Here is a 13663-nt window from a genome sequence, read left to right as displayed (position 1 = left end):
ATAGAAATTTAATTTTCAACACCAGGATTTTATTGCGGTCCTGGTTATGTTCTACTTTATTATGGGTCACATGATTTGTGGTTGTCTCACATCTGATGATATAAATTTTAGCTTGATTTTAGGTGACATCAGCCTGCTCCAACCATTCTAGAGTATTTCATCCAATTTCACCTCATGGTTATAGCAGCCATTGCCAATTGTGACCTGGATGCGTTACAGCAATACCAGTTGCAAAATGTTGACTCTAATTTCGTAATCCCTCCTGCATTTATTAGCTGTTATTTCCTGAGAAGAAAAATCTTTCCCTCATCAACTATATGTTTATCCTGAAATACATTCCATACAGGAGAGATAGGATAAATACTTGATTCTTTTCCTTCATTTGTTAGCTTTCAAAATAAAACTGATATTCAAAAACATTCAAAGGTTGAATATGGAAAAGCTATTTTGTGTGTGTGTGTGTATGAGTGTGTATGTTTATGCTAACTTTGCATCCAACTTCTTTACCAAATTCTCTATTTATAATTAGTTTTTCATTTTGAGGGGTGGCTTCCAGATATATAATCCTACCAAGATACATAGATAGCTTTATCCCATTCTATCCAACAGTTAATCCTTTAATTACTTTTTCATGTCTAAATGCTTTGGCTAATACCTCCGTTACAATGTTTAGTAGTAGTGAAGATAATGAATATACTTGTCTTGTCATGAAAAAATAATTTAAATGCATTTGATCACAAAATACTGTAAAAAGACTTAAATAGGGAATATATACCATAAACACCTCCCCCCCTTTTTTTTCAGATGATGTTTTGCTCTCTTTGCCCAGGCTGGAGTGCAGTGGCACAATCACAGCTCACTACAGCCTTAACCTCCTGGGCTCAAGTGATCCTCCTGCCTCAGCCTCCCAAGTAGCTAGCTGGGAATACAGGCATGCACCACCGTGACCTACTAATAAAAAAAAAAAAAAAAAGATTGTTTGTAGAGATGAGGTCTCTCTATGTTGCCCAGGCTGGTCTGGAACTCCTGGGCTCAAGCAATTCTTCTGCCTCAGCTTTTCAAAGTTGTGGGATTACAGGCATAAGCCACCATGCCCAGCCTCATAAACATCTATTAACATTATATATTATACAGAATTATTTATCAGAATAAAACATAATTTCTAGAAATCAATAAGTTAAAAAGGGAAAAACTGGTTTCTTTCCTCTCATACTATATATTTGATCAATATTTCATACTAGCTCTGGCATAGGCAAATCACCTTTAATTTGGATTGATTAACATATGTAGGTGTTGTGGGAGACTTTTTTTGTGTTAGGGGCAGTGGAGGTGGCCTTAGTTAAATATGTTTAACTAGTTAACATATCTAGTTAAATATGTTTGTAAAATGAGTTCAACATGTGTTGGGGACCAGCCTCAACACCACCCGTAGGGTACCCAAAGTCCGGTGGTGACAAAGGATTGAGAAGAGACAAGTTAAGAGTAAAGGTGGGGATCCAGGGGGCCCGTTGCAAAATGGAGGCTGCAAAAGGCTCAGAGCTCTGATCTCCACGCTAAGAGTACAATCACTTAGATCTAACAAGCAGATGTTCGGGGCAAAAAAGTGAATAGGTGGCAGTGCGTCATAGCCATAATCTATAGCAATAGTGGTTTAAATGAAACTCCTTTGTGCTCAAACAGCATATCTTTAACTTATCAGAGAGTAGCTAGTGGGAGCAGGCTTAACTAGGAGCCTGCACATCTGTCCACATTCCAGTGTTTCGAAGGAGTGTCTTTTTCCTTGAACACAGTGTTTACAGATAAGAGAGGGGGTCTCGCTCTGAGCATGGGAACATGATGGCAATTAGGAGGCTTTCCTCCTCAGAGGCCTCTTGTGGCTTTCCACAACTTATTGTCTCATATTTTTATGGCCAGTTTATGCAGGCACCCCACAAGCTCTTTTCCCACAAGCCCTTTTCCCAACAACATGTCATTTATGTTTAATGACATTTTCTTGAACAAGAGATATTTGGATGCCTGGTCTCTCACACTCCCACTAAGCTATTTCAGCAAAGGGGCAGTATTTCTGGCTTCATTTAATCAGCCAATCCCATCTGTCTCACTCAGGTTAGACTTGGGAGGCACCCTATGCTATGACAGACAGCATTTTATTGTCCTTCATGTACCTATCACCACATGATACTAACAGGGCCCACTGCTTCCATATCTGGTGATTCAAGAAAAGGTAAGGTATAGGGTGGTTGGAAGCTCAGAAGAAAGACATCAATAAGATATGTTTCTGCTATTAAATTTCCATGCTGTTCTTTGCTCCAAGAACTCTTCAGAATTCAAAAAAGAAAAGAAAAAAACAGTGAATAAAACAAAGGGTCTCCTATTTTTATATTTTTTCTGTTTTTTTCTATTTTTCAGTAATACCATAGCATGAAATCCAAAGAAACCAGGCCGATTAATTTGCAAAAATGCTTGTTACAAAGGGTTCAAAACTTCCTGGTGTGGCAATGCTATCTATCGATACAGATATTGAACACCGCAAAGGCTGTACAGACAAGCAGAAAATTGAGTGAGTGAGACCAGGTTTATTTAACGGGAGGGAGAAATGAAAGTGGAAAGCCGGGGGAGAAAGTGCTCACTCCCAAAACTGGTGGAGGTGCCGGGGATTGAACCCGGGACCTCGTACATGCTAAGCACGCGCTCTACCACTGAGCTACACCCCCAACCGTAGGCAGCTTGCTTTGCATTTCTTTCATGATTTATAATCGGTATTTCTCAAAGATTCAGTAAATTGCAGTGAAATCATGAATGCAAACTCCGCAATTTGTGAAACAGCTAGCCTAGGTCCTGCACAAGCAACGTCCAAAGAAAGCAACACAGTGAAATTACAAAGGAAGGAGCCTGAAAGCAGACAATCTGTTGTCTCTCGCATTTTCCAGCTTGATTTCCTGCTCTTTTCAACCATAAGGCCCCAGGAGGCTGAAGCCAGTAGCGCAGTACCAGCTGAGACCTACGTGTTTGAAGGGGAACTGTAGGGGGGCATCAAAGGGGATCCTCGCCTACCGAATTCCAGTCCCCGCGCCCAGCGCCGCCTTTCTTGGAACAAATACTCTCAAATCACTTCGGTTTCCAAAAGCCCATAACGTCCACTGAACATTTAGTGGTGATGGCAGGGAACGTTCTTGCGAGCTCAAGATGTCATGAATCAATCACAAGGACAAACGGGAAACCTGGGCCCGGGTGAGAGGCATCACGTAGGCACCCAGATCGGCACTTCTAGAGTACTTTACCTCCGACAAAACTCTGAGGGTCCCCTGCTAAGCCAAGCTGGTGGGGGTGGGGGTGGGGTAGTAGTGTTATTTGAAAAAAAGATGAATTAGGTAAGGCAGGGCTGGCATCTGTTTCTTGGCGACCGATCTGTAGGAAACCATGGAGCAATGAAAAATTATTGGTTTCTCGAATGGTGAGGGGAGGTGGGGGAAGCTTCCTACGTTTTAAAGAGCTGGCCCAGCCCAACCCAGATTCACAACTACTGACTTCTGAGGCACCTCCGTTGAACTCTCTCGCTCTCTCTTTCTGAAACAATTTATAACTCACTAAAAAGTTGAAAAAATAGAAATAATACAAAAATACCCTTCTATCTTTTACTCGGATTTAGATATTATTAATATTTTACCCCATTTGCCTTATCATTTGCTGCTTCTCTCTCCTGTACGTTGCATACATCACGTCCATTTCCTTTACTAAGTATTTTACTATATACCCACTGTACTATTAGGAACTTTTGTAAATTTAACATTGATACAATAGCTGTATTTAATCTACAGTCTGCATTTCAAGTTGACCAATTGACTTGATGTTTTCCTCGCATACAGGATCTAGTCTAGGGTCAGGCGTTGCATTTAGTTGTCATATCTTTTTTAGTCTTCTTTAATGAAGAATATTTGCATAGTCTTTATTTTTCATGACATTGATATGTCATTTAAAAAATAGTGTTATTTTCATTTCTTTCTTTTTTTTCCAAGACAGAGTCTTGCCTTGTCACCCAGCTGGAGTGCAATGGCGCGATCTTGGCTCACTGCAATCTCTGCCTCTCGGGTTCAAATGATTCTCCTGCCTCAGCCTCCTGAGTAGCTGGGATTACAGGTGCCCGCCACTGCGTCTGGCTAATTTTTTTTTGTATTTTCAGTAGAGACGGGTGTTTCACCATGTTGGCCAGGCTGGTCTCAAAGTCCTGACCTCGTGATCTGCCCTCCTTGGCCTCCCGAAGTGCTGGGATTACAGGCGTGAGCCACCACCCGGGACTCATTTCATTTTTAAAAATAGAATGTCTTTCACTGACTGATACTTTCTTATGACTAGGCTCAGGGTATAGTTATTCATTGGAATACTAAATAATCTTGCATGCTTATATATTTTTCAGCCATTAGTCTGTACTTTCTGGTTCTTGCTTTAAAAAAATCTTCCCAACAAAGTCTCTTGATAGTACACTTTTTGTGACATTTCTGGTCTCACAAAGGATTAAGGAATTCTTTAGAGGTCACTCAAAACAAAAATAAATGAATATTTTCTGAGAGCTAAAGTGACTTAGAAACACCTGGAGCCCAGGTCAGGGTAGTGAGTAGTCAAAGCCGTAACTGTTGGAACTCTGCCTAAAGTTCCTGGAAGTTAGAACAGTTGGGAGCAAGAACTGCTGGAAGCCAACCTGGACCAACAGAGGAGTGGGTTTAACCTGAAATCAGATACCAATAGAAATACTGCAACTGTGAGGATGAATATTTAATATCAGAAAAGCAGAGAGGTGGAGGAGGAGCTGAGCCCGACACTCTTGTTATGGGGCAAAACCTGTAGTGAGACCAAGTGGTTCAGGGTCAAGTTTGTCCCCTAGCTCCTGGCAGAAGTAGAACTATATCCTCCCTGAAAGAAAACTTCCCTGAGTTAGGCCTGCAGAGCACTCTTATGTTAAGATCACAAAATAAGGTTAATAATAAAGATTACTACAAACCTAAGAAGGTAAATTACTATGCTTGAGACTCAACAGATACAAAAAAGTCATATTGAAACCTAAAGAACTGTAGATGTTAAATTTTAAGATACAAAATGTATAATAGCTATGTATGACATATATCAATAAATTAAGGATATGATTACAAATGGAAGTATGCAAAAGAGTGAGTAAAATTATGTAAAAATGTAGATTCGATAAATAAAGACACAATAGTTAAAAAAAGATTTTTGTTTTTTGAGACAGAGTCTCGCTCTGTTAGCCAGACTGGATGTAGTGGCACGATATCCACTCACTAAAACCTCTGCCTCCTGGGCTCAAGCAATTCTCCTGCCTCAGCCTCCCGAGTAGCTGGGATTACAGGGGTGTGCCACCACGCCCGGCTAATTTTTGTAGTTTTAGTAGAGATGGGGTTTCTCTACCATGTTGGCCAGGCTGGTCTTGAACTCCTGACCTCAGGTAATCCACAGGCTTCGGCCTCCCAAAGTGCTGGGATTATAGGCGTGAACCACCGTGCCCGGCCAAAAAAAAATTCCTAATGGACAAGGCTAAATAGCATATTAGCTACAACTGGGGAAGGAATTACTAAGCTGAAAGACAAAGACAAAACATTAACCCAGAAAACAGCAAAAATGGTTAAGAACATGGAACATATGAAGCAAGCTGAGATAGGTAAACATGACTGCGAATTATTTGCATCTCCTCCCATCAGAAGGTAGAGCCAAATCTTATTCCCCTAACCCTGGAATGTGGGCTGCCTTTGTGATCTACTTTGACCATTGGAACACAGTGGCAGTGATGCTGTGTTACTTCTAAGTGCAGGTCTCAAGAAAGCTTGTAGCTTCAGTTCTCAACATGTTGGGACACTATCACTGTCTAAGAAAGCTGGGCAGTCCTGTTGGGGAGATCACATGAAGGAAGACTGATGAACTCCAGAAAATAGCCCTTGCCAAGTATCAGACATCCAGGCGTTAAGGGCATCCAGGAGCAGCAAGTCCCAGCTGACCTGCCAACTCACATTAATTTGTAAATCCAGCTGATTTCACAAGGAGATGAGATGATACATTTCACCTGAGTTCTATGTTGTTTTAAGCCACCAGGTTTGGAGTACTTTATTACACAGCCACAGAAAACTGATTTTAAAAAAAACAATAATGGAAATAGAAGATTATGTGAAAATTCTGAAGTATACACGATTAGAGTTCAGGAATAAAAGAAGAGAAAAAAATGTAAGTGAGGTAATATTTAGATATAATATACCTGGAAAATTTCCCAAATTGGAGAGAAAATTTTCACTTAGAGAGTCAGAAAGCAAATGTGTCACAAGCAAGTTAAAGAGAAACAACTATAACTACACACCTCATACTGAAACTGTGTTATACCAAACATAAGAGGATATCTCAAATCAGCCAGAGAGAATGTGTAGATTTTCTGCAAAGAAAGAACAATTAGAATGTTAACAAGCATCTTCGTGGTAAAATCCAGGAAACAATAAAATATATTTTGGAAATATTGAAATAAAATAATTGCCAATCTAGCCTTGTGTACCCATCAAAGTAAACTTTAAGGATGAGAAAGTGTTTAAAATTTTATTTAAAAATGTATTTTTGGTGCCTATAAATGGATAAATCCCAAAGTAGCAGCAATACAGAGTATTTAATATTATTTTAATATTTTCTTTTACTCAGCAGTCCACCTTTGTGATTTGCTTTCCATAAATTAAAGCAACAATACTCCAAGTTCAATTTGAGTTTATTGAATACTTTATTTCCATTCAGAGTTTAGTAATTACGTTATTCTGTCACCAACGATAATCAAATGGCCTACCGAAGTAGCAAAAATCATAAAGCTATTATAAGCCAAGTCAATGGAATTTATAAAGTTAATATAAAACAGTGACTAGACTAATACATATATGAATTGGGCCCTACTAGACACATGCCAAAATCATAAGCTTTATTTAAAGAATGAGGTATTAGGGCAGAGAAGAAAGAGAGGTCATTATCATCAAAAATTATTAGAAAGATTTAGGCAAAAAGAGGCTGGGCACTGTGGCTCACGCCTGTAATCCCAGAACTTTGGGAGGCCGAGGTGGGCAGATCACCTGAACTCAGGAGTTTTGAGACCAGCCTGGCCAACACGGTGAAACACTGTCTCTACTAAAAACACAAAACTAGGTGGGTGTAGTGGTGAGCACCTGTAGTCCCAGTTACTTGGGAGGCTAAGGCAGGAGAATCACTTGAACCCGGGATGCTGAGGTTTCAGTGAGCTGAGATCATGCCACTGCACTCCAGCCTGGGTGACAGAGCAAGATTCTGTGTCAAAAACAAAACAAAACATCACTATTTAAGTGTCATGAATTATCATCATCATATGTAAGAAAAGATAACCCATCAGAAAAAAAAAAAATTAAATTAAATTAAAAAATAAACCAAAGGACCTATGCAAGTCAAACTTTCAGTGAGTCTCTCTTTCTTCTTCACAGGCATTATATGCACTATCAGCATAGCCATAGTTCCCATAGCTGCCAGAAGGTACTCCTTCACTCAGGCCTGAATGCCTCATTATGTCAGAAGAGAGAGAGAAATGGAGAGCATAGAGGGGTGGGTGAGTAGGAAAGAGCTAGGGGTCACCCAGATCGTGTCTTAGTACCAGGGTCCCACAGAACAACGAGTTTTCCCACCTCAAACACTTCAACATCGGTGGAGCCTTAAGAGTGAGAGTTCTGTCTGGGCGCAGTGGCTCACATCTGTAGTCCCATCACTTCGGGAGGCAGAGGCAAGCGGATCACTTGAAGTCAGAAGTTCGAGACCCACCTAGCCAATATGGCAAAATCCCATCTCCACTAAAAATACACACACATGAATTAGCCACGTGTGGTGGTACATGCCTGTAGTCCCAGCAACTTGGGAGGCTGAGGTGAGAGGATCATTTGAGCCTGAGAGGCAGAGGCTGCAGTGAACTGAGATCGCACCACTGCAGTTCAGCCTGGGTGACAGAGCAAGACCCTGTCCCCCTCCTCCTCTCAAAACAAGAGTGAGAGTAATTTTGAATATCATTGACAAAAACAGGTAGTTGACAACTAACGCTTGCATTGAAAAAAGCTCTTCTAGTTTTGTTTATTAAAGCTTTCAAACTTACGTAAAGTTAGAGAGAATAGTGTACTGACTTTCCATGCACACATCAACCAGGTTCAACAACAATTAGCATTTACCGTTCTTATTTCATTCATCCCTCCTTTTCTCCACTGAAGTATTTTAAGCTACTTCTAAGCATCATGTAATTTGATGTTTAAATACTTCAGTATAGGTCTAAGAGAAAAGAACATTTTAAAAAATGGGCTTATGTTGTGAGGACCTCCTGAGGCTGTATCACAGAAAACAAAAAGAATGAACAAATAAAACCATAATTTTAATAACTTTATCACTTCTAAAATATTTAACTAAAATTCTTAATATTATCTAATACCTAGTCCATGTTCAATTTTCCCAGTTATGCAAAATTTTTTTATGGGTGAGTTGTTCGATATGATCCAAAGTAGGTTCATATATTGTTTCTAGGTGATAAATTTCTTAAATCTCTGTTTACATTTTTACATTTTACTTTTTTGAGACACAGTCTCACTTTGTCACCCAGGCTGGAGTAACAGTGGTAGGATCTCAGCTCACTGCAATCTCCTGGGCTCAAGCAATCCTCTAACCTCAGCCTCCCAAGTAGCTGCGACTACAGTCACACACCACCGTGCCCACCTAATTATTGTATTTTTAGTAATGATGGAGGTTTGCCATGTTGACCAGGCTGGTCTCGAACTCCTGGCCTCAAGTAGTCCGCCTGCCTTAGCTTCCCAAAGTTCTGGGATTATGGGCATGAGCCACCACTCCCCACCTACTGTTTTGATTTTCAATTCCCTAGTGACGTATGATGTTGAGAATCTATAAATAAGCTTAACTGCCATCTTCTTTAGTGAAGTGTCCGAATCTTTTGCCTACATTTTAACTAGGTCGTTTGTTTTCTTGTTAAATTTTTGAGAGTTCTTGTACATTTTCTCTTCGTTCCCTTAACAGTATATTTCACAGAGAAGTTTTGATTTGAATGAAATCCAACTTTTTTCTTTTTTCAGATGTTTTGCTTTTGGTGTTGTCTTTATAAGCTAATTGCCAAAGCTAACACAACCTAGATTTTCTCCTATGTTATCTGCTAGAAATTCTATAGATTTGTGCTTTACATTTAGGTGTATAATCAATTTTTGGGTTAATTTTTATGAAAATGTTAAGGTCAATGTCTAAAGTCTTTTTTTTTTTAACATATGGATCTCCAATTGTTTTATTAAAATTTGTTTTAAAAAAATCATGCTTTTCTCCAATGAATTGCTTTTGCTTCCTTGTCAAGGATAAGTTTACTACGGGTCTATTTCTGAATCTCACTTCTTCCCATTCATTTATTTTTCTATTTTGACAACTGTATTAGTCTATTTTCACACTGCTTATAAAGACACACCCAAGACTGGGCAATTTACAAAAGAGAGAGGTTTACTGGACTTACAGTTCCATGTAGCTGGGGAGGCCTCACCTTCCATGGTGGAAGGTGAAAGGCATGTCTCACGTGGTGGCAGACAAGAGAAGAGCTTGTTCAGGGAAACTCCCCTTTTTAAAACCTTCAGATCTCATGAGACTTATTCACTATCATGAGAACAGCACGGAAAGACCTGCCCCCATGATTCAATTACCTCCTACAAGGTCCCTTTCATAACACGTGGGAATTCAAGATGAGATTTGAGTGGGGACACACCTAAACCATATCACAACACCACACTGTCCTGATTACTATACCTTTGACATTGGGTAGTGTTAGTTTTTCAGCATTGTTCCTTTGCATGGTGTTGGCTATTCTGATTCTTTTGCCTTTCCATGTAAATTTTGAGTTTTTTGTTTTTTCTAAAACTAAGTATCTCACTGGGGTTTTGATTGGGATTGTGTTGAATCTATAGATCAAATGGAAAGAACGGATGTCTTGACAATATTGAGTTTTCCTATCCATGAACATGGAATATCTCTCCATTTATTTGGATTCTCTGATCGCTTTAATCAGAGTTTTGTAGCTTTCCTCACACAGATCTTGTACATATCTGGTTAGATTTATATTTCAGTATCTTGTTTCTTTTTTGTTTTCTTTCCTGTTTCTTCTTTTCTTTTTTTGGTGCTAATATAAATAGTGTTGCTTTCTTAATTTCAAATTCCAAATAAGTATTGTTAGTATGTAGAAAAGGAATTGAATTTTATATATTAACCCTGTATCTTGCAACCTTGCTATAATTACTTTCTGCTTTTCTTTTCTTTTCTTTTCGACAAAGTCTCACTCTGTCACCCAGGCTGGAGTGCAGCGGTGTGATCTCAGCTCACCGCAACCTCCACCTCCTAGGTTCAAGCGATTTTCGTGCCTCAGTCTCACGAGTAGCTGGGATTACAAGCGTGCGCCACCGCACTCGGCTAATGGTTTTTTTTTTTTTTTTTGTATTTTTAGTAGAAACAGGGTTTCACCATGTTGTCCAGGTTGGTCTCAAATTCCTGACCTCAAGTGATACACCCACCTCGGACCGGAAAATCATAACAACTGGCCTCATTAAAATAGATAACTACGATTGTTTGAATCATTAAATAAACAAATCTTTAGTCCTCTAACCCAGGGATCACAGGTCAGTTTCCCATGCTGGGTAGTTGTATGGTGAGGATGGAGATATGAAATTTGGTAAAGGAACTTCATGGGGAGAGAAGACAGTCCCTTCTGCCTAAACAGAAGTAAAGGTTTGAAAGGAAGGAAAAACAAAACAAAACAACAACAACAACAACAACAAAACCCAGCATTTGGGCAAGAAATAATCTCTCCAATTTTTTCCACCAGATACAGAAAAGCCGAGAAGCCCTAGTTGAGTAGATGGGTTCCTTGGTGCTGGGTTTATTTGAAATTGTCAAAGTCAGCTTTTTCCTGGATGGATAAAAATTATGGGATGAAGTTGGTGAAGTAGCCCGCCCAGGTCACATGGTGAGTGGGGCAGAACCCCGACCCAAGCTAGCTGGCTCCTGTTCTAGGAAAGATTTCCCGACCCGACCCTTTAAGTGTTGGTGGCAGCCAGGCTAACTCATCTTACGCAGTAACATTCCAAACTACTCTAGAACGAAAATGCTCACATCGGGGAGTCTTTCTACTTTTTTTCCAACCCCGTTTTGACCCATTGCTGCATATCGTAGCAACACAATAATTCCAAACCCCAGAGAAAGAATAAAAGAGAGATGAAAGCGTCTCCTTGCTGTCTGGCATATTTCAGAAGCAAAAACGTATAAGGGAATCACAGAGCCGGTTTGTTGTTCGTTGTAGTTTATTTACTAATTTCTGGCACCTCCCAGAAAACAGGAATCCCTGGAGATGTTCTTATCAGGAGAAGGAATAATCTGGTCCTTCCAAAAGGAGAACACAGAGTAGCTGGCTGGAGCCAGGTCAGCAAATCAGGGTTCAAATCCTATGTCCATTCATTCCGGTGTTCAGCAAGGATCTACGTGTTTAACACGTACGCGTACTGTTTTTATCTGTTCGTTTGATATGTGCCGAGTAACTGAACCACTCTAGGTGTCATTTATAACTTTTGTGGTTGCTGCGAAATGTACCTAAAAATACTCGATTCTCAGTGTGGTTGTAAGGACTGAATCAGGATTAAGCCAGGAAAAAAAAAAAAATTAAAAATAGCATTATTACAGGACTAACTGTGCGGAGGAAGAAAATGACTTTGCCACACTTAACATGTGACGAGGTGGCCGAGTGGTTAAGGCGATGGACTGCTAATCCATTGTGCTCTGCACGCGTGGGTTCGAATCCCATCCTCGTCGTTTCGTGAGGTTTTATTTAACCCTCTAAAAAGATGGGTCTGAATGCTGTATAGTTAGCATTTATCTTTGGTAGATTAATTCGCCAAGAAACCGAGTAAATTACTAAATGTATCTTAACTGGCCTCTGCTAATTTTTCGGTTCTGAGTATAAGATTCTCTCAATCTTGGCGACCATTCCTTGTCAGCAACACTGATCATACTTGTAAGTTAAATTAGCCAGTTGAGACACCACTTTGGGTAGCGTTTACTTTTCCCTCCAGATGGTAACCTTCTTAAGGGCAAGAAATATTTATGTTCTCCATAGAGTTTCCAGTTCTTCTGAGGGAGCAACTGAATAATTAATTGAGGGCTACAGAAAAATACTGTCAATAAACTTAAAGTAAATGATAAAAATCATCCACATAAATATGTACAACAAATTATTGATACTATGTTTTGCAGGTATTTTCAGCCTAAGTTTAACTGAAATTTTTACTGTTTGCTAACTTTAAAGTGTCCATCCCCAACAAAATACTTAACCATTATTGTCTGCTGATCTCTAGCTTTGAGGAGGATTTGTCTCTACTTAAAGATGCCACAAAGCTGAAAAATATACTCCATACAACATTCCCAGTTAGATCTAAAGATGCCTCCATAAACAAGACAGAGAGGAATGTCCATATTAAACAGTTTCTACTTGTGATTTCCATCGTGGGCCTTCGGAGAAAAAAAATATAGTTTTTATTTTATTTATTTTATTTAAGGTTTTGAATAGACACTGCATTCACATGATTTCAAAAGTATAAAGCTTTATAAAATCTTGCACCCATCCTTATTCCCCAACTACCTAATTACATTCTTTACTGATAACCACTGTTGTTAATTTTTCCAGGATTATACTAAACACATATGAATATATATTACATAAAATACATATTTCTATTTTTGTCTCAAAAAAATCACAAATGACAACATACTATGAACATTGTTCCTTATCCTGCCTCATTTCCCTAACCAATATATCTTGGAGAGCTTTCCCTATCATCAAAAAAGTGAAAGCTTATTCTTTTTTAAGGATGCATTGTATCCCAATGCATACGTTACCATATATTATTTAACCAGTTCTCTATTGGACAATTTGGGTTTTCTGTATCTTTTGCTATTATAAACTATGCTGCAACAAATAACTTTATATATACATACATAAAATTTTGAATGTATATATCTGTAAAACTGCAATATAAATTTTTAGAAGTGAGTTTGCTGTGTCTTAGGATACACAAGTGTAAAATATTTATAGATATTGCCAAATGGCCCTCCAAAAGGATTTTATTAGTCTTCACCAGTAATGATTAAAATTCTTGTTCCTCTCACTCTCCTCTGGGCTGTTACATCAGAATGACCCGAAGTGTTTGTTATGAATGAAGAATTCTGGGCCTCGATCATGATCTATTGCATTATAACCTCAGTGGCCGGGCGATTGGTGGGGGTGTGGTGTTCCTGAATCTATGATTTAACCAAGTATTCAGATGTTTCCTATCTTGGTCTTCAGGCTTGTACATGGCTGAGGTATCTACATGTTATATCCATTCATCTATAATTTTCTTTTTCTTTCTTTTGTTCTTTTTTTTTTTTTTTTTTTTTTTTTTTTGAGACTGAGTTTTGCTCTATCACCCAGGCTGAAGTGCAGTGGCGTAATCTCTGTGATCTCTGCTCACTGCAACCTCCACCTCCCAGACTCAAGCAATCCTCCCACCATGTTGTCCAATCTAGTCTTGAACTGCTAGGCTTGATCTGCCCCCCTCAGCCT

General features: G+C 39.2%; 2 non-coding genes across 2 annotated transcripts; one reads left to right on the top strand and one right to left on the bottom strand.

Annotated features, from left to right (window-relative positions):
- Positions 1-2642: 2642 nt before the first annotated feature.
- TRNAA-AGC (transfer RNA alanine (anticodon AGC)) lies at positions 2643-2714 on the bottom strand. The gene has a single exon. It is a non-coding gene; the product is annotated as a tRNA-Ala (tRNA).
- A 9078-nt stretch (positions 2715-11792) lies between these two features.
- TRNAS-GCU (transfer RNA serine (anticodon GCU)) lies at positions 11793-11874 on the top strand. Its single transcript has one exon. It is a non-coding gene; the product is annotated as a tRNA-Ser (tRNA).
- Positions 11875-13663: the final 1789 nt, after the last annotated feature.

The sequence above is a fragment of the Chlorocebus sabaeus genome, chromosome 17, assembly GCF_047675955.1.
Source record: "Chlorocebus sabaeus isolate Y175 chromosome 17, mChlSab1.0.hap1, whole genome shotgun sequence".
NCBI lineage: Eukaryota > Metazoa > Chordata > Mammalia > Primates > Cercopithecidae > Chlorocebus > Chlorocebus sabaeus.
Note: the sequence above shows the minus strand (reverse complement) of the source record. Positions and strands in the feature narration are given on the sequence as shown.